At 39.9% G+C, this 21,428-nt stretch overlaps 1 protein-coding gene across 4 annotated transcripts in view; it reads right to left on the reverse strand.

Moving 5' to 3' along the window:
- Positions 1-21,428, reverse strand: part of lrrc4ca (leucine rich repeat containing 4C, genome duplicate a) — a 224,571-nt gene that overhangs the window by 12,221 nt on the left and 190,922 nt on the right. For all 4 annotated transcript variants that reach the window (XM_077210331.1, XM_077210328.1, XM_077210329.1 and 1 more), the window contains one exon: positions 13,465-13,534. The gene's annotated coding sequence lies outside the window, so the exon portion shown is untranslated. The remainder of the gene's footprint in view (positions 1-13,464; positions 13,535-21,428) is intronic.

Below are 21,428 nucleotides of genomic sequence, written 5' to 3' on the forward strand. Positions count from 1 at the left end.
TAATTTTTTCAAATAACATGAAAGTGAATGCCATTGCTGCTGACAACAATGAGGCTGTGTGCTTCTTTACACAGCACGGACTAGAAAAGCTTCTGTACTTTCCATCACATGGCAGGGTGAGCAGGTTGAGGTGAGAACAATTATGGCAATCATACAGTTCCGCACAAAATAATCAAATGTCAAGAGCCATTTTGGATTAATATGGTGTTCAACTTCGAGAAGAGGAGAGAGGTAAGGGAAGATAAGGGTGGAAGGAGAGAAGAGGAGGTGGTGGTTGAAGGAGAAGAGAGCGGAAGAAGGAAGGACAGATTAAGAGATGGAAGAACAACGGTGAGGAAGGTGAAAGGAAGATGAAAGAATAGGGAAAAGGGGAAGGTGAAATGAAAAGGAAGTAGAAAGGAAGAGGAGGAAGAAGGATAGACAAAAATTAATTAGATCAACATGAGAAAGTGAAGTAGAAGGAGAGGGAAGGGGAGAAGAAAATAAAAGGTAAAGGAAGATAAAGTAGAAGGGGAAAGGGAGAAAATATGGGAAGTAGCAGGGAAGGGGAAGAAAACTATAAAAAGTAAAGATCAGAAAGAAGAAAAAGGAAAATTAAAATAAAAGTGAAGACATTTTAAAATTGAAGAAGGACAGAAATGAAAGAGGAGGAAGAGGGAGGAAAGTGGGAGAAAGATGGAAGGAAAATAAAAGGAAGTAGAAGAGAGAGAATGGAAGAGGAAATAAGTGCACATGAAGGTTGGGGCAAGGAGAAGAGAAAAGGAGGAGGAAGAAGAGGAAGACAAAGTCAAAGGGAAGAGGAAAAAGTAAGTAGGAGGGAAAAAGAAGGAAAAGAAAAAAATATGAAAGATGGGATAAGAGTAAGTAGAAATAAGAGGAAGAATGAAAAAGATGAATAGGAAGGAGAGGGCAAAAAAAGAACAGAGAAGAGAACAGGAGGAAGCAGAGAGGAAGATGAAGTAAAAGGGAAGAGGAAACTGAGAAAGGGAGTAATGAGAGATTAAGAGGAAGTAAAACGGAAGAGGGAGAATGCAGGAGGAAATTTAAGTGTAGAGGAAGGGGAGGGCAAGAAAAGACAACAAAGGAACAAGCAAATAGGGAGACAGTAAACGGGAAGAGGAAAAGGATGAATGGAAGTAGGAAAGATAAGGAAGAAAAATAGAACAAGAAGAGAAGAGGAGAAAGGAAAGAGGAAGAAAATGTATATGATAACAGAAAATAATAGAAAGGGTAAAAAGGAGGAAGAGCAAGGAGAGGGGAAAAGGAAGTACAAAAAGAATAGAAGAGGAGGATATCTTTGATAAAATAAAGAAAGAAAACATCCACGTGTGCATTGCATCGTCATTTGGCAACACACCCAAGCCACAGATGAGGGTAAAGCTCAGCTATGAGTAATGCTGTCATATAACAAACATGTCATATAAAACTGCTCTATTCTAAACCCTAAGGTATTGCGAAAATTAAAGATTTCCTTTACATTTTTCAATCGCAGTCAGAGAGAAGCCCTGAGCCAGGTTTCATTTATCTGCAGGCCTGCTAGAGCACAATTCATAGGTATGCTGGATAGCATCAATAAACTACGATAGTTCAGCCATTGCTTTACAAGACTGGGAATTGCTTCACATATATGAAAACTGGAGTGGAAGTTCTCCACAGGGTCATCCATCTACAGCCGGATGAACAGCTGATGGACTGTAGAATCAACAAGTTACCTGCAGCAGCATTGGTAACCTTCAGATGTTATAAGGCGCGTACAACAGCACACAGCAAAAATAGTGAAGAAACATCAAACAAGCAAGAATGCTGTCGTTAATATTGGGTTACATTTTAGACACGACTCACTCTTGTCTATTTTAACTTTGTCAATGAAAATATTTCTAAATACACAGAGCAGAATTCAATGTTTAATGACATCTAAATTGAATGTTTAAATGCATTTCTTATAAACAGTAATTTAATTTCTCGACGATTCAAAGTTTTGAAGGAATCGATTGAGAATGATTCAATGACTCATATGGTCACTTGTTTCATTGCTGAATGAATCCGTGTTCTGTACGAATTGGATGAGTGAATGCTTCAGAGACTCACTCAAAAATAGTAATTTGCTTAATTCCTGAATGAATCAATGTTTTGAAATAACTGGTTGAAAATTATTTTATGCATAACTCAGAGATCACTAGTTTATTCCTGAATGAATCAGTGCTTTTGAATGAATTGGATGAGTAAATGTTTTACACTTTAGGGTTAATAAAAGTAATTTAGTTCATTTCTGAATGAATCTATGTTTTGAATGAATCAGTTGTGAATGTTTCAGTGACTCATAAGGATGGTTGTTTAATTCCTGAATGAGTCCATGTGTTTAACAAATTGGGCGAATTAATGCTTTAGCCACTCACTCATAATGAGCAATTATGTTCGGCTTGAAGTGGCACTGCGCAGATTGATCGGTGTATGACATAAAAAAAAAATTAAAAAAAATTGAAAGCATGTGTAGCCGTCTTTTATGAATTGGATTAATATTTTGAAGTAGTTGATTGAGAATTATTCAATGACTCACTCAAAGAGAACCAATTTCTTATCCCTGAATGAATCAGTGTTTTGAATAAATTAGATGATTGAATGCATATATTCACTCATAAAGAGTCATTTGCTTCATTCCTGAGAGAATCAATGCTTTGACTGAATCGTTATTGTGAATAATTATCTTGAATCGTTTGTAAAAAGTCACTTTATTGCCACCTACTGGCATAATAATGCAATTTCAAACACAAATGGAGTGATACAAACGGAGTGATGCAAACAGTGAAGTCCACTGCTGTCGAACTGTTATGTGCTCTTGAAAAAGATTAATGGACCAGACTGACTGCTGTATAACTTAAAACACATTCCAGTTAATGTAGACAATAAGCATTTGGTAGAAGATCATTTCAAGCTCCCCATACGGCCATGCACCATGCAAAGAGAGTTTCTCCCTCTCAGTAATCCTGTGAATTCTGCAGCAAGGAGGATCTTGGTTCCACAAAAAAAAGAGGGATGAAAAGGATGAGTCATGCCAAATCAGTAAAGAGCAACAGTGTTTCATTTATAGGGCATTGCGGAACTGCAGCTCCTTCAAGAACGGGGGAGAAAGACAGAAAAGGGGGAGGGAGGATAACGGCATCCATCACTGTACGCTCATTCTCAGGAATGGTACAGAACGAAGTATGTGGTCTCCGTCAGACAGTCACAACTGGAGGTTACAGCAAGGAAATGGGTTTTGGCAACCGTGGAAACAAAAGCAGACTATCTGTTAGCACCGCGCAAGTCCAGACCCCCGCGGTGGTGGCAGGTGGAAACGCACTGGCAGGGAGAGTGGTGGAAAGGCCCCTACAGAGAAAGACGAGGCGAGCACTGTCAGGAAAAACTCGCCTGATGAGAAGAAATGGAAAGAGGTGTCTGGATGTACACAATGGCAAGATGGCAATACATGAAGGCTGATAGATATGGGTGATATAAATACTGGTGCTATTTGAAGAGTTCTACAGACCAACGATCTAATGACATGTGGGATACAAGCAGGTCAGCTGCATTTTTTACAGCAGGGAAATTAAGGGGAGAACAGGGTGCAATAAAATGGTGGAGATCCCGTTAAGGTAAATTCTCTCTCTCTCTCTCTCTCTCTCTCTCTCTCTCTCTCTCTCTCTCTCTCTCTCTCTCTCTCTCTCTCTCTCTCTCTCAATCAATATCATTCCCAACCAGTGGACATTTAGTCCCGCGCAGCTGGATAAAGTGCATCACATGAAATTGAATGGATTCTTCTAGATTAAAATTAAGTAAATAAACTACATGCGTAATGGGAAAAAAAAAAGTTATGTTGAATTGTCAAGTTCACATAACTTAATTTTTTCAATTACACATGAAGTTTATTACTTGGCAATGGGGTTCCTTACTTTTTTAATTTACGTTAATTGATCACTGTTCACAGTGCAGAATAAAAGTGATTCTTTATTGTGGAAAAAGCTCTGAATGTAATCATTCATCATCTGGTTTTAGACATGGCGGTTATTGAATGAATACACATTCACAACATCTAGAAAAAAATCCATTCAGTTTCATGTGATGCAATTTATCCAGCTACGGCACTGAATTTCCTGTGTATAGCAGGAGTGTAGTGCATGAAAGCATCATAAATAAATTTTGGACAGACCAAATTTATGCATGCACAATTGTTCAGCTTAATTATGAAAACCAACAGGGTCAATTTGGAAATGTTCGGTCAAGGGCAGTCGTGGCCTAATGGTTAGAAAATCGGACTTGTAACCCGAAGGTTGTGGGTTAGATTCTCAATACTGAGGTACTTGAGCAAGGCACCTAACTCCGGGCGCCACAGCAAAAATGGCTGCCCACTGCTCCGGGTGTGTGTGTCCACGGTTTGCAGTGTGTGTTCACTAATGCACTAACTTGGATGGGTTAAATGCAGAGGGCAAATTCCGAGAATGATTTGCCATACTTGGCCTTCACATCATGTGAATTCAATTATGTCAATTCTGACTTTCTTGGATCAACATCTCCATTGGTCCTGGAACCACATTCTAATCAAGCAATCAAATTTTAAGTTAAGTTCAGGGTTTGGCCAAATGTTGTTGCAGGACCTACAAAGGACGTTAACCCATAATAATGTCATATTTGGGTAAATCATGTTGTGCGGTGACCATTTCAATAGGCAGCCTATTTATTTGTACAACCTACAAATAAAAGAGTCAGCACCCATACTCGATTGACCTTACATAGTCAACATTTTAGGTTTTTAGGACTATTTTTGCCTCAATGGCTCCAGCTACAAAACCTGCTAATTTAATTAAGAACCCATTTTCTATTCTGGATGAGTTAGATTGAAGCATCGTAATTCTGCAACAGAATAGGCACTTCCAAAGTAACAAGTGGCCATCTGGCGTATTCTGTATTCCAGAACTCTTTTCAGAAACAGCACTGTTTATGCAAATTAGTTATATCTTCTCATTAGCATCTCTGCAAATATATCACTTCCCTCAACACACCCCAGTTCAACTAGCCCTGCCACCCTCCCGGACCCCAGATATCCCTCCAGGACCCCAGATATCCCTCCCACCTTGTTGTCAATGGGCGCAGCAAAGTTTCTGCTCGGTGTCTCCTTAGCGACCACTTTTCCAGCTGGCACTGATTTACTTCCTGTCCTTGGTTGCCATGCCAACCCCCCTGCAAGGAGGCATGATGGAGACAAATTGTGAACAGAATCGTCCCAATCAACACCAAAGCCTTCTTTTTCAACTAGTAAAGAAGTGTCACAGGACATTTGTGCTTCACCGACATCATTTTGTTGACACGAAAAAGTGACTCGACACGAATCTCATATATAATTTAATGCCGACAAAAAGACATTGAGCTTACATGTCAGCTACATCAGATCTATGAATAGAAACTCTTCACTGCTATTTCTTGCTACTCCGACAGAAATACACTTCCCTAATTGAGAAGGTTTTGGATTTTTCTATCCAAACTTATTCTATTCCCGACAAGGAACGAAACGATTCGCGCCACTAGAGTGTTGCATTGTTAATGCCTTCACAATAAGACTCTCTCCACTAGACTTGATTAAAATGTCAATAAGAGAACCAATCTTCTCTCTGCCAATCCAACAAACAGACAAAGCTCAGCGTCCTGTGGCAATTTATCCATTTCTATTCATATTCAAAAACTCTAGTGAATTCCCAAGTTTGGTGAAATGTATGTTATTTAGTGGAATGAACCAATGCCTGGTGATTGAAATACATTAAATAAACAGATAAAGCACAAATCCCACATGACCTTTGCTGTTAGTAGCTGAGGGATTTTTTAAAATACATTACTGTCAGTCTTTTTTGAAACTGAAATGGCTGAAGGATATTTTGGGGATGATTTTCTGTGCTTGTTGGAGCAAAAAAGTAGAAGAGAGAGAAAGATAGAGTCTCTCAAAGAGAGTTGGCCACACACACAGTGAGATTGTATGATGTAAGCTGTTCTTATGTAAAATGCTCCCTAAAAGTCCATTCATGTAAATTGGCTGGTGGAGAGCAGCACATCAGGCTTGATTTGCACAGACGTTCATCCATTTGCAGGAATTATCATGATTATACAAAGGGCAGGTCTGAGGGGAGACATTGCTCAGGGACTAAATCTAAAGTAACTCCAACGGACCCATTTATTAGACCAGTTAACTAGCCATCTGAATAATTGTGGGCTAGGCGTTTACATCTAATCAAGTCATGCTTTGCAGTAAAAATAATGTTTTAAACATACTTAAAACAAGATACATTAAGTAAGATATTAAGCCTTGCTTTCAGAGAAAATATCTTGATAATTTGACAAAGTGATTTCAACAATGTAATGAGGTTCAAGCTTGGGAAAAAAATGAAAATGGTGTGATAAATATTATAGCTAATTATAAACGATAAAAATAAAAAATAAAAAAGTTCTGACACACAATATAAAATTGTGTCTGACACACAATATAAAAAATATATTCTGTGAAAACAAAAATATATTAATTTCACAACATTTCGCATTTATCTTAAAGTACATTTATCTTGTTTTAAGTATTACATATTTTTTATTGCAAAATAAATTGTTATTCATTATTAATTATACAAATTATATAAAAATACAAATGTTTGCATATTTAACAAAAGGAAATATTATAACATTATATATATATATATATATATATATATATATATATATATATATATATATATATATATATATACAGCATGTACTGTACAGCATTATTATAGTGCTATATTTTGCAATAGTTCACATCTGTACATGATACGGTGTGAATCACCCCTGACCCTTTGACCTACACTTGAAAACTGGGCTGGGAGTAGATGTGTACAGTTAATCATGAGTGACTGACCAATACATCCACAGGGCATCGCATTCACCAAACAATTGAGTTTAAATCATTTCCACGGGCCGGTCGGAGGATGGAGAGGGGTGTGAGGCCTGGCCTAAGGCAACACATTTTACAGACAAATGAGCCGTGCAAAATCCAACCCCACTGTCGCACCGGGAACGCGCTTTGGACCAATGGTCCTGAAATTGCAAGCTCGCACGTAGAGTTACATATGATTTGGGGACAAAATAGGGCTATTTTACTTTTTGACTCAGTTGCAGTTATGTAATCCAATTAAACAATAAGTCATGAAGAGATTAACCCATTTCACTGCCATTTTATTCTCTTGAAGAGAGTTTTTTTTATTTTCTTAAATTACTTCCTAAGATTTTAGAAAGTCTGCAATACATTACTAGCCTTAAATAATAAATTTAATATATAAATATTGTTTAAAATATTATTGCTATGATTGATTTTATATATATATATATATATATATATATACATGTATACTTTATACATACATATATATATACATATATACATATATACATATATATTCACATAATGTTGTAGTGCAGATATGTGTGTTTTTGTGTTTAGTGATTATATTCATTTTAATTACATATTTAATGACTATCTTTTCATATGAAGATAACATATTTTTCAAGAACATGTATAACATACAACAGGATGTGCAAAAACAGTGTCAATTTTGAATATAACAACCACATTTGACATCGCATCCAGCAGTCACACTGGAAGTGGTAAATGAAGACGAGCACATTGCATCATGGGATACATTATCCCCCGCTGACGTCCTCCTCTCTCTATCTAAAACAATTACACATTCGGATCCACCATCAAAAACACAGAAAACATGACAGGAAATCGTTATCGCAGATAATACCTCACGCATACATACAGACGTGACGTTATCTACCACATCGCTGCCACCTGCTTTGATGTATTAGTGTAATTAGGCAGAATTGTGTCTGACACACAGATGCCGTATCGATCGGATCTGCCCGCGGGGGGACCGGACCCAGCCGAGGAGATCAGCTCTAACAATCAACGTCTAAATATTTATTATATGTGTTCAGATGCTTCTTTTGCGAGAAAGTTTGTCGTCATGTAATCCAATTAAACAATACGTCACAAAGAGATGTTACATATACACAACACATTTCACTTCCATAACGTGTTATATTACGTTCTGGATTGATTCTCCAAATAGTATCTGCAGCCTTGGGAAGAAGGTTGTCTTATTGAGGAAGTATTGATGTATGATGAAGTTTCACTTCTGGTGAAGGCATCTGTGCGTTCACAACCGATGTTCCTTTCACAGCTGCGTCTGTTCGACACCAAGGACGGCGGCCCGCTGCCAACACATGGCTTGGAGGTACGGGCACGCCTGGTGGCGCATCGCGAGGCACAGCTGGAGACCGTCAGAGCTCATCAGGAAGAAAGTTGCCTGGACGGCACTTAAGGGAATTCACAAAAGGCGAATGCTGTTGGCTCCCGCCGTCAGTTCAAAGACACCTAAAACAAGACCACGGCTGCGTCCGAAAACTCATAAATGCTGCCTGCGGAGGAACGCATTCAAAGGTCGGAAGGCATCAAGGCACGTCCGAATGCAATGTTAGTTTCACTTCCTGTCTCCCGAGATGCCTTCATCTGAGGGATTTTTATAGGCAGCCATAGATGTATCCTTCGCTGCCTTTGATATCCCAAAATCCTGTGGTTTCTTATCTGTGACAGTTGAGCTAAAAAACAAAGATGGCGTCTGAAAGTTGCGTCTGGTCGTCAGTTTGTATGTAAATATTTTCCACTTATGATGTCATTTCTAGCGATAAATTACTATTGTAGTCATTAAATATTCACTTAGTTTTCACTAAAGCTCTCTCTGTTTTGCTGTAGATCATTAAACGGTTACACTGCCTCAGAAGTCTGTCTGAAATCAGTTTTGCGAGGTACCTTTGTGCGCACACTCTGCCTGCAAAATCATCGGGCCCTACTTTTAACGATGTAAGCGAATGGTCTAAAGTGCACGGCGCAAGCGTACTTAGAACATGTCCGAATCCACTTTTGCTAGTTTAACGACGGGAAAAATGGTTTGTGCCCCCGGCGCATGGTCTAAAAGTGTTGTCCCTATTCTCTTAATGAGTCATGGGTGTGTTTTGGGTGTAGCGTGCAATAAACCAATCAGATTGTCAATAGTTTTACGTCATCCCCACAACATGTTTTGCGCCCTTCAATAATAATAATTGCCTCCCTGAAGTGTTTTTCACAAACCATACTACGTTTGTCTTTGTCCCTTGTCATGCTCCAAGGTTGTCAAGGGGACGTGAAAGGACGGATCCCTCTTTCAGGATCATAAAGTCAAGTGGCAATTCTGAGCCTCTCCAGTCACTCATCTCCAATACACTCACGTCTGTGAACAAAGCCATCTGTATTATGTGGGCACCTCAGCATCTATACTGACATTCTGTCTTCTAATTAAAAACCAAAAAAAAAGTCCCTGTTTGGATTTAAATTAAATCCAAACTTATAGTAAAAATTCCTAGACTGTCATAAGATTAACACATTGCTGTTTAAATATGAAAATTTGTCAGCTATAACAGAGTGAGACTTCTCCTTTCACAGAAGAAAAAATAGAAGTGACTGAATAAGAGTGTCTTTGTACAACAATAAGAATTGAAAAAGAATTATACAAATTAAGGTTGGTTGCATTAAACATCTTAAAGTATCTCTTTTCTACTGCATCAAAAGAAGGAACTCTGTAATTCTTGCACTAAAAACCTCAGGTAGGAGGAGATGCAGATCACAGGCGAAATCCCTGCAGGAGTGCAGAGACAAGACATTCTCATGTTACACTACATTTGTTGAATTAATAACAGATAATTTAGCTGCAGGTGCAGGAACACACTGTGCCCCGTGCGTTAAACTCAGCATCCAGGGTTGCTTTCTTCTCTCATCTGAAATCAGTCTTTGAACGGCTCAGGTTTGCAGAACAAACTCCTGGTTCAGAATAAAAACGCTGCTTCTACACAATCTGTTACCGCTGAGCATCACGACATCAGTGTGTCCTCGACAGGCATCTGTACTTCGAGTCCCTGTAAGCGAGTAGGTCATATTTACTAACAGCTTTGTACTTTGCCCTACATAGTGCCCTTATGACAACAAAATATGATTTTCTTTATTAGGGATAGTGACCCAAAAATAAAATTTCTGTTATATATCTTCATGTCTTTCAAAACACTTTCTTTTTTCAGTCGAACACTGAAGATGATGTTTTGCGGAATGTCCCAGTTGCTTTTCCATAATGAAAGTGAATGGGGACGAAGGCTGCAAGTGTTATTTTAGTTTTTATTATAGCTTTATTAATAGTTTGCTTATATTTTTAGTTTTCATGTTAATTTTAGTTTATTAATTAATTATATTAGTTTAATAAATGATGAATCATTTTAGTAATTTTTTGATGGGCTTTTATCAATTTATTTTATATTGCTATTTATGTTTAATTTATTTTTATTTCAGTTTTAGTTTGCTCTTATTTATTTCCAATTAATCATTTTAAAACTTATTTCAGTTTATTGCCAAGGAAACATTTCTAAAAAATAAATATTTTAACTACTATTTATATTTTATTTCAGCTTCATTTCAATTAACAGAAATGTTTTTAATAGTTTTACTATTTTGTTTTAATAGTTAACGATAATAACCCTGTCTATAGCCTTCAAAAAAGACGCACATTCACACACACAAAAAGTATTTTTATGAATAAAAACACACGATAAAAAAAGTGTTTTTTTAAAGTTGTAAATAAAATTATTATTAATTAATCTTATTGTAAATAAGATTATCAAACAAGGTTTTTACAAACAAATACATAAAATGACACGCTTATTTCATGTTACTTTCCATTTCTTTGTAATTATTTTTAATTGTTTCAATGTACATCAATTTTTTAATAATTTCGATATATCGTGCAGCCGTACTGTCGTATTTAAACCCCTTTGTACTTCGGACCAGCTTTGATCATTCATACAATCCGTCAAAACGAACCTAATCTATGTTATGTAAGCATCTGTCACATGTACAAACGAGCAGACACAACCATTAAAATTTGTCCTGATCAAATGTCAATATGCATGAGTCAGGACAGGCTTTCTGAAGGAGGCAGCGTTGTGTTTGATGCTTCGGATGTTGTGGGCCCTAATCACTGTGGTGTTTAATTGAACAAAGCCGCAGAAAAGGCTGAGACAACTAAGGCGAGGGAGCAGTTGCTTTCCAATGTCACCATCTGTTATTTATACAGTTACCGCCTCCTACGGGAGACGGCAAAAGGCCACATATTGCAGAAAAAAACATAAATCTATCACTTCAACTCATTATCTTTTTAATCAGCTGACCCAGGCTCCCCTCTCAGGGGAACTGCACAGCCGGGTACATTTAGGACAGACCCATAACTCACCAACAGCTCCCCCATCCAAAGAAAAGATAACATTACAGAAAGGTGAACATGAGTATGAATAGGTGTGTGAGGTTTGATTACACATGCTGCACGTCCATCTACGTCCAAAAGGTTATTAGATTTATTTATTTCTGTTATTTACTTTGAAATACAGTTTTGTTCTCTTTTTTTTCACTTTAAATGCAAACAGTTTATTTTTGATGGTGAAATTTTGTTAAGTTAGTAAATCCTAAAAAAGTTTTAAAAAATGCTAAAACACTAATGTTACTGAGACACTGGACTTCTGCAGGGCTGCAAAAGTACACACGCACGCACGCACACGCGCGCACGCACACACACACACACACACACGCACGCACACACACACACACACACACACACACACACACACACACACACACACACACACACACACACACACACACACACTACTGGGGTCAGTAAGATTTTGTTATGTTTTGACTTGTTTTGTTTATGACTTTTATGTTCACTAAGGCTGCATTTATATAAGCAAAAAATACAGTACAAACAGTAAAATTGTAAAATATTATAACAATTTAAAATATATGATTTTTATTTTAATATATTTTAAAATGTAATTCATTCCTGTGGTGCAAAGCTGAATTTACAGTATCATTACTCCAGTCTTCAGTGTCACATGATTCTTCAGAAATCATTCTAATATGATAATTTGCTGCTCAAGAGACATTTCTTCTTTGCCAATTTTGAAACTATTTCCTTGCTGAATAAAGGTTTTTTAAATTTGAAAAAATAATAATACTGACCCCAAACTGTTGACCGGTAGGGTATATTGTCATCAAAAATGTTTTTAAGAAAATATAATATTTATTTCAAAGAAAATAATTGACATAAATGCAGAATTGCATGCATATCATTTACCATCAAAGGAAATCTCAAATGTTTGATTGAGAGTGCTTTCAAAAATATCTCTCACCAAACTTGTTGATTTTCTATGTTCTGCAAGCCCTACAATCTATTGCAGAGGAAAATCTGCTTAAATATTCCACAAAAACAATTCCACAGGATACGAGCAATTTCACTGCTGATTACCTTCTGAAACGAATGCTGGTGAAAACGCCGTAGCTTCGCAAACTAGTGTTCAAATTTGGTGATTTCAGCACATGATTGGTAAAAACAAAAATCAGACTGAGTTGAGTACAAAGAAGAGTTTGTCTTAAATCAAAATGTGCTGTAGCAAATGTTTACAAAATGAATAAATGTAAATGTGTGAAAGGCCTGTTAAACTACAACATATTGGCCTGGTTTCACAAACCGGGTTTAGATTAAGCCAGGATTAGGCCTTAGTTCAACTAGGACATTTAAGTAGCTTTTATAAATGTGCCTTTACAAAAACAGTACTAGTGTGCATCTTGAGAAAAAAAAATGACACTGACATATTTTAAGAAATGTCTATCTTTGCTTTCAGTTAAAACAGCTCGAAAATGCATTTTAGTCTGGGATTAGGCTTAAAGGAATAGTTCAGTTAAAAAAGAAAATTCTGTCATCATTTACTCACCCTCAAGTTGTTTTAAAACCTGTATGAATTTCTTTCTTCTGCTGAACCCAAAAGAAGATATTTTGAAGAATGTCGGTAACCAAACAGTTGATGATATTTTTTTTTTTCCTACCATGGAAGTCAATGGGGCCGGGCCCATCAACTGTTTGGTTACCGACATTCTTCAAATTCTTTATGTTCAACAGAAGAAAGAAATTCATACAGGTTTGAAACAACTTGAGGGTGAGTAGATGATGACAGAATTTTCATTTTTAAGAGAACTATTCCTTTAAGCCTCGTCTGTGAAACTGGATGTTTATGATTATCTGGAGGATTAATTAAAAATATTCTGTTTGTCTGGGAGTATTAAAAAAATAAACAACAGACACATGAACAAACTGTAAAACAAACTGTAAAACAGTCTTGTTTGATCTCTTCCATCTTCCTCTCCAATGAGACAGTGCTAGCAGTTCCTCCATCAGCTTGTGTGTGTCACACAAGATCCCATCTTCAGACCAGGCTCAGTGCCTGATCTCAAATCAGCCAAAGTGTGTTCCTCACAACCTGTTCCTGTACACTCACCTGCCAAGTCTTCCACAGTGCCAGCAGTTTCTGGACATCTTCACGCTCGGTTTCGCTAGCTGGCTTCGCCCTGCGCACACAAAAGAGAAGAACAGCCACGTTACAGTTGCAAACCACTTGGATGATGTCGGTTTCTCAGGCTCCAAATATTCGAAAAGGGAACTGCGGGAAGACAAAGCCTTAGTTTAAAAACATATGAAGCAGGAGGCTCTTAAAAATAAAGTGCTTTACTGGCATTGATGGTTCCATGAAGAACCTTTTTGAATTCATGGAACCTTTCCAACACACAAAGGGTTCTTTATGTTATTCGTTAGATTCTCGAGGAACCAAAAAAACCCTTTTGGAATGCTTATTTTTACAAGTGTACCTGTTTTCTTCTGACTTAATTCACACAGTGATGTGCTTTTTATAAATACTAACATAAGATATCCTCACTTGGTTTCATTCACAATGACCAGCTAGAAATTTTTCACAGTTTCCTGAACAGAGGAGATGACTCAGACGCCACAGTTGCTAAACAAGCAGAAGCATTTTTGTTTGATCCTCAAGTTTCTCATGTCTAAGTGGTTTTGGTAAGTGGATAGTGTGTGTACTTTATTTTTTTCCTGTATAGTTTGCAGAGTTATTTTGCTGACCTGATGTTTCAACTCTCATTTACAATGTGGGAATCCCAATGAAAAGCGCCTTTGCTACCGCAAATTAAAGGGACAGTTCATCTAATAATTATAATTATGTTATTATTTACCAAATGGAGTGAGCAGGGATGATGTCAAGACCTGGAAGACTAATTCGTCATTGGTTCCCTTGAGATTGTCCCATGGGTTTTTATAATGAGGTTTTTCAATTTCTGAGCAAACAAAAGTTGGGGAATCCCTGCATTGCATGTAAATATGAAATGGTATGAAATTGTACATTTTAATGTTTTGAAAGACAAAAGCCTTCCAAAGACAGTAATGCATGGTTAAATGCAGTGTTGGGTGTAATTAATTACATTGTTATTATTGATGTAATTGCATTAAATACTGTATAGATGCAACATTTCTATGTAAAACAATAGTGGATTTGATCTGTGCTGCAAGCCCTGCAAACTACTGCATTGTATATTCGGCATAAATATGATAAATGCACAAAAATTATTTTTTTGCATTCCATGAAAAGCAGCATAAAAGTGTAATAAAAAAAAGTGTAATAAAAGCACCATAGCAGTACAAATAGTTTTTTTTAGATTTTGAATATGTGCAATAGCTCAACCATTTATGTTGTAAATGTTACCCCCCCACACCTTTTTTTTTTCTTTCCTTTTTGGAGCTTTCAAATAATTACAGCATTTTCACTTTTTAGATGAACTATGGGTTGTATTCAAGCTGATATTTTACATCACTTTAAAATGTCCAGAAACTATAATTTTAATCAAATGTAACCACTCCGAATAAATTATTGTAGTTAAACCCAGCAGCAGTGCATATTCAAGCAAACTCAAATTGACTGCACATCAGAATGATCAATGTGATTATTATATTTAAAATCCTTCGATCTATATGAATTACAGGCAATTGAGCGTCTGGCCCCAAACACACAATCACAAACGACTATTATGGCTATTAATATTCAAACAAACGTAAATGAAAATAAATATAATGCATAATGCTCTTCTGCATACTCATCTCCAAATATATGCTGGCTTTTTTGTCTGCGCAATACAATATAATGCAATATGTACTCATCTGCACTAATGCTCGTTTCCTTCTGTCCCAGAAAATGAGTGGGCGTGACATGAGCTATACAACATGCTTTTCAGGAAGTCTTATATAATACAGAGAGAGACTTTGACTAATAATATTGAGAAAAGAGACACATGATACAAAAATGCAGACATAAGAACTGCGAGGCTGAATCTCCCATGAGCACTGCATCTATCTGCAGTCTTCAGAGCAGTTCCTCATATTAATAATCACAAAAGATTGTTGAATTGGTTTAAATATAAGCCTCAGATGTTCAGAGACAACCTACAATCCAACCATAATGCATATAAATAATAAAAACAGCATCCACTTTCTCAAGCTTGCAAGCTTTAATCTGATTGGATGGAATAATGGCATTTCCTTCAAGCCAACTGATACTATAAGCATGCATGTAAACAAAGCAGCTCGAGTCTGTTATATATTTTGTGAGCTTGTCTGTTGCGTTTGTTTGATCGACTCCAGACTTCACTTCATATGTTTTGCAGCCTTTGATGCTAATAAAGTGACTCCATATGTAAGCTCCTGTTAATGCTTAGACTCTTCATCGCCATCATCAGCGCCTCAGTCCAATCACCAATCTCTCTCTCCCCTGACAGTGCTATAGATCATCTTTTTAAATTTTTCCACCTCGTGTGAGGTAGTAACATGTCTTCCTGGCAGGAGGAAAATATATGCCAGCTATAATTAGTATAGCTGGCATACATATTTAAATATGCATACATTAGACACGGATATTGTGGGGGGGTTGTAAATGAAAACCCAAACAGCCTTGTGATCATTTAAAAGCCAAGAAAAGCTTGGGCTAAGTATTTCAAGAACTCAACTTTTTGTTTTTTAAACATTTGTGTTCACTTATATGGATGGATGGATGGATAGACACACACATGATGGATGGATGGATGGATATAGATAGATAGATAGATAGATAGATAGATAGATAGATAGATAGATAGATAGATAGATAGATAGATAGATAGATAGATAGATAGACACAGGTTGATTGATGGATGGATGGATGGACAGACACAGGCCGATATATAGATAGACAGACAGACAGACAGACAAGGCACAAAGACAGAAAGACAATATACATATATGCAGATTTTATGTTCTTAAAGCGACAGTAGCCTTTTATTCATAGCACAATGAACTATTTAATCTAAGAAGATCAGACCCTTTAACACCAACTCTGAATAAAGATAAACATATGCTCCATGTTGAAGGAATCAAAACAAATATGCAGTGGAGTTGTGAAGCACAGAGTGCCAGTCTATATCCCACAATCCACCTTCCCTGCCCACACATCCTTTGCCTGCTACCAGCAACATCAACCCTGACCCAAAAATCTATAAATATGTTTCCCATCATGCTCCTTAGGCTGGTTTTGACGCACTCCACTTTGGAGCCCTTTTATCTTTAAACTGCCGCTGTGAGTAGATCAAAACACCAACAGTGTTTTGTGAGAGTGCAAATTCAGCAGTGTATTTGCGTTGCTTCCAGCGTAGCGCTACGTCAACTTGTTTGATCACCTCTGTTGTCTTGTTTTCCTTCTCTTTCTTTCGTGCTTTGTTGTTCAGTGCAAGCAAGGTCCATTCTTTAGTCCCTGGGGTGCATCTCTGCTTTGATTTGAACCCGTAGGGTCAGGATGCATCACCCTCGATGAAAAAAAAAAAAAGCATAAATGCAAATGGCCTTTAAATCAATGGTCCAGCAGACACACTGGAACTGAGTGCCGAGAGAAGCTGAAACCAGCAAGGTTGTCTGGTCCATTTGTCTTCTTTGAATGGTAAATCTATCTGTGTTTGAGAAGAGGGTCCCACAACGAGGAAAAATAACGATGACCCTACGGGAGACATAATGAGGTATCATGTAAAGGTAGAGGAGAGAGAGTATGAGATTGAGAGAGAAGAAGGAAGTAAGGCCAACCATTAATCATGTTTCAGCTCATAGGGTACCTTGAGTTCCATTTGAAGATGCTGTATGATGTCTATTTTTGTATAATAAAGCTTGGAAACAACTTTATTTTCTTAATCTGATGCATTTCTGAGTGAAACTGGATATTTGATGAGGGGAAAAAAGTAGGGGGCGGGACTATTTCATCCATCATTGTATAATAAAAAGTGGGTGTTACTTTCCAGAACGGAGGCAGATGGTTGAAGGGGTGGGGCTGAAAAGTAAGAGGGATTGGTGATGTCACCAAAAAAGAAAAGTCGTTTCAGAGGCAGGATAAATTGTTATATTTTGGTGAAAGATTGCCTAGACGAACTCTTTGGGCCCTATTTTAACGATCTAAGCTAGTTTAACGACAGGAAAAATGCACACAAAAATGTACATGGTCTAAAAGGATTGTCCCTATTCTCTTAATGAGTAATGAGTGTATTTTGAGCTTTATGTGCAATAAACCAATCAGAGTCTCATCTCCCATTCCCTTTAAAAGCCAGTTGCACTCACGGCATGGCGAATTCGCTATTTACATGACGGGATTTGCTAGCGGAAAGACTGAACGCTTCTCCAGAGAGGAAACAGATCTTTTCGTGCGCGAGGTTAAAGCGTGCGAGCAGACCATTTACGGGACAAGCCGGATTCCACCATGTCTTTATGTACACAACATTAATCTTTTACACTGTAATCCTTTTATTTATTTTTAATATTTGGCATGTTTGTGTGCTGCTGCACGTCCCTGTGTGTGAAATAAGCAAAGTGTACACGCATTGTGCGCCCGCATATTACTAATGCGCTCTTTAAATTAAAAAAATTAAAAAATTACTGCGCCATTGACTTTAGACCAGGTTTTTGTTGGTCAATGGTGCAGTCTATTTCATTTGCCTCAAAATAACAAAAAAAAACTTGTGCCGTGCCTGGCGCTGCATTACGCCAAGTGTATGATAGGGCCCTATATCTTTGAATCAGACACTCGGTACACTGATAAATCATGCAATTAGACCAGGAATGTGTGTTAAAGTAAATGGGGTCAATTTTGAATTAATGTCAAACTTCCCCAAAAAGAAAATTTTTTGGAGACATCTGCAGTTTTGTCTCCTTAAAAGTGTCAGAAACATACACTAGAACAGGGATTCTCAACTCTGGGATCCACTTTCGTGCAGAGCTTTGCTCCGACCCTGATGACCCTGCCTGTAGATCATTAGTAATCCTGAAGATTTTGATTAGCTTGTCCAAGGGTTTTATTAGGGAAAGTAGACCTCGATGGGGCAGAGTTGAGAACCCCTGGTCTAGACCATGACCATGAATTAAATTTTGGAGTGGTTTTCCACCCTGTCTTTCTTTTATCCTGAGCTAAATTGACATCATTAGATTTTTGCGCACATTCGCCTGTTAATGTACTGATAGAACATGCTGATCATTAAAGAAAATTAAAAAAGAATTACCAGAAAGCACCCCAGACGTTTTCAATTTGGTCCAATCACATTCACGCTCTGAGGGTTTGAGAGTGTAATTAATCTACATTCAGATTTATTTTATTAAGGGTGCAGTAACTGTAATAAATAGAATATCACGCATGCTGTCCTAAATGGTAACCAGAAGTGCTCTAAATTGCTAATTACATGGCAGTTTGTAGATTTGCAGGTGTGTGTGCCAAAAGACCAGTGTGGGCTGTTGTAAAATGAGGAACATTAGGAAATATATGAAGAACTTTGAAAAGTTCTCTTACGAGAGGTTCTCTCGTATTGCGTAAGTTTAGCTTACGCTACGGGACAGATTCATCTTCTCGAGATACTGAAGCCAAAAAATTATCCTTAATTTTGTATACCTTGTCAACGCAGTGCAGCAGCTAGCAGACCTAGAGCAGGCCATCTCGCGTGCTCATTGGCTGCCCTGCGGGCAACTGCTGCAGCCTACCAGTGAGCCAGGCGTGACGTCACGCCCAATGAAGGGCGCCCGCGCCTTTATAGCGTCACAGCCCGCCAGATAGGCGTGGCTTAGCGTATAAAATAGGGGCTGTAGGCTGAATTCTCTAATTTTTCGACTCTTCAGCGAGCTCTTCGCATCGCTGGATTTGAGAGAAGTCACCGCCGCCGTCAAACAGCGAACAGCCAGCCTAGGACAGCGCAGAGGAAGCCGGCCGTCTTCGCCACCTTCAGCCATCCGTGCGAGCTACGCTATCCGGCGACGTATCCGTTTTGCTTATCATTCTAAAAGAGCAGCGAGCGTCTTTTTAAAGATGCCTCGCACTTCCTGTGGCTCGTGTAAAGCCCCGCTCAGCGCCGGAGACCGCCACCTGATCTGCGCTCTCTGCCTGGGCCTGGAACACGCAGAGCTCGCCCTCGCGTCCGGGGGCTGCGAGCTCTGTGAGGAGCTTCCGCTGTCGACCCTGCGGGCTCGACTCGAAGCTTTCAACACCACAGCAGTCACTCCGCCCCCTGTGGGACCGCGCAGAAAGAAGCGCCGTTCCCTGAGACAGCCGGAACCTGTGGCCACAACGACGCGCTCGCCGGAGAACCTCCCTCGAGCCTCGCTCTCGCCTTCCCCACCTCTCCTCACCGACGCGCAGCTGCCGCTTGCGAGCCTCACTGCCGTCGCTTCGGAGGATGAGTCCGAGGGACACGTCACAAGAGACTGCTGCTCTATCCTGGCATCAGACAGTGAGGAATGGTCGCTTCACTCCGCCTCCTCGTCAATCCAGGAATCCACCCTTACCCGCGCTGGAGCTGACGCGGAACTTATGCGCCTGCTGACGCAAGCTGTTGACCGTCTCGGGCTCGAGTGGTCGCTGCCGAAGGAACAGGCTCGACGGCTGCTTCCTTCAAAGTCGCCGCCGCGCAGTTTCAGAAACTAGGCCCGCTCCATTCCTGCCGGAACTTCATGCGGAGCTGACGAAGTCATGGAATACACCGTTTTATGCTAGACTTCAGTCACAGGCCTCCGCGTCGCTCTCCCGAGTGGACGGCGCCGCCGAGAAAGGGTACACAGCGATTCCCCCTGTGGAAGAGGCGGTCGCAGCGCACCTCTGCCCGCCCTCCGCGAGATGGCGGTCACGGTCAGCCCTCCCGTCTAAAGCCTGCAGAGCCACTTCCGCCTTGGTCGGCCGCGCTTATGCCGCCTCCGGCCAGGCCGCGTCTGCTCTACACTCGATGGCTGTGCTTCAGATCCTGCAAGCCGACCTCCTCCGTGAATGGGATGAGAAGGGCCGGGACCCAGCTGCGGTTACGGATTTGAGAAGCGCGACGGATCTCTCTCTCCGCGCCACCAAAGCCGCAGCCCAAGCCATCGGACGAGCCATGGCCGCGTTGACCGTGACGGAGAGGCACCTCTGGTTAAAGTTTGCGGATATGAGGGAAACTGAGCGAGCCACCTTTCTGAACGCGCCGCTTTCCCCCACTGGTCTCTTCGGCCCAGCGGTGAACGGGATTGTTGACCTCTTCTCTGTGGTACAAAAGACCACGCAGGCCATGAACCTCTTCCTGCCGCGACGCTCGAGTTCCGCCACAGGCCGCTCTCGCGAGAGACAAAGCCAGCCTCCTGTGCGAACCAGCACCCAGCGTCCAGCACAGCCTCAGCCTTCGCAGCGACGTCAGGGCGGCCGCCCTAGATCGCGCTCAGACAGCTGTCACAGACCGCCGCCCCCCAGAGGGCCTCGGCAAAGAATCACGCTGAAGTCCGAGCACGCGAAGCCCTCCTAACAGCGAGAGAGAAAAGACGCGCGTGTCCCGCTGCGGCCGGACCGCCGTCAAAGTTCATTTCCCTGTCAGTCCCCTTCGAACAGGCTACTGCAGTGGTTCAACTAGCAGCCAACGAGCCGGTTTATTCACCCTCTCGCCTGCACACAAACGCCGTTTTCACGGCGACCCAGAGAAATCTCAAAAAGAGTATAATGTCTGGTCCGGCTCACGCCGTCAGTGTTTTAAGTGTAGTGAATGTGCCCACGCCCCAGTGTTCACCCCTACACATTAGCACCCCAAATCCCGTGTCACTCACAGAGCACGCTCTCATAAAGCGCAGAAAAGCCGCTTGAGTATTGAATGTAAGAAATGTGTCCACAGGTCTGTGCCCACTGTCTGCCCGCTCTGTTACACGATCAAAGAAGCAGGTTATGAACGTAAGTCTCGTGCCCGCCAGAGAGCGCTCACGCTTGCTAACACAAACCTCCCCCCGGGCCCCGCCTGCGCGTTTAAGTGTTATCACAAAACACAGGGCGTTAATAAAGCGCTCCCCATCTATTATAATCGAGCCGTATGTGAGTTGGTCATCCGCTTCCTTAGAGGA

The sequence above is a fragment of the Siphateles boraxobius genome, unplaced genomic scaffold (assembly GCF_051911475.1).
Source record: "Siphateles boraxobius isolate OS27281-9 unplaced genomic scaffold, OSU_SipBor_1 65, whole genome shotgun sequence".
Classification (NCBI taxonomy): domain Eukaryota; kingdom Metazoa; phylum Chordata; class Actinopteri; order Cypriniformes; family Leuciscidae; genus Siphateles; species Siphateles boraxobius.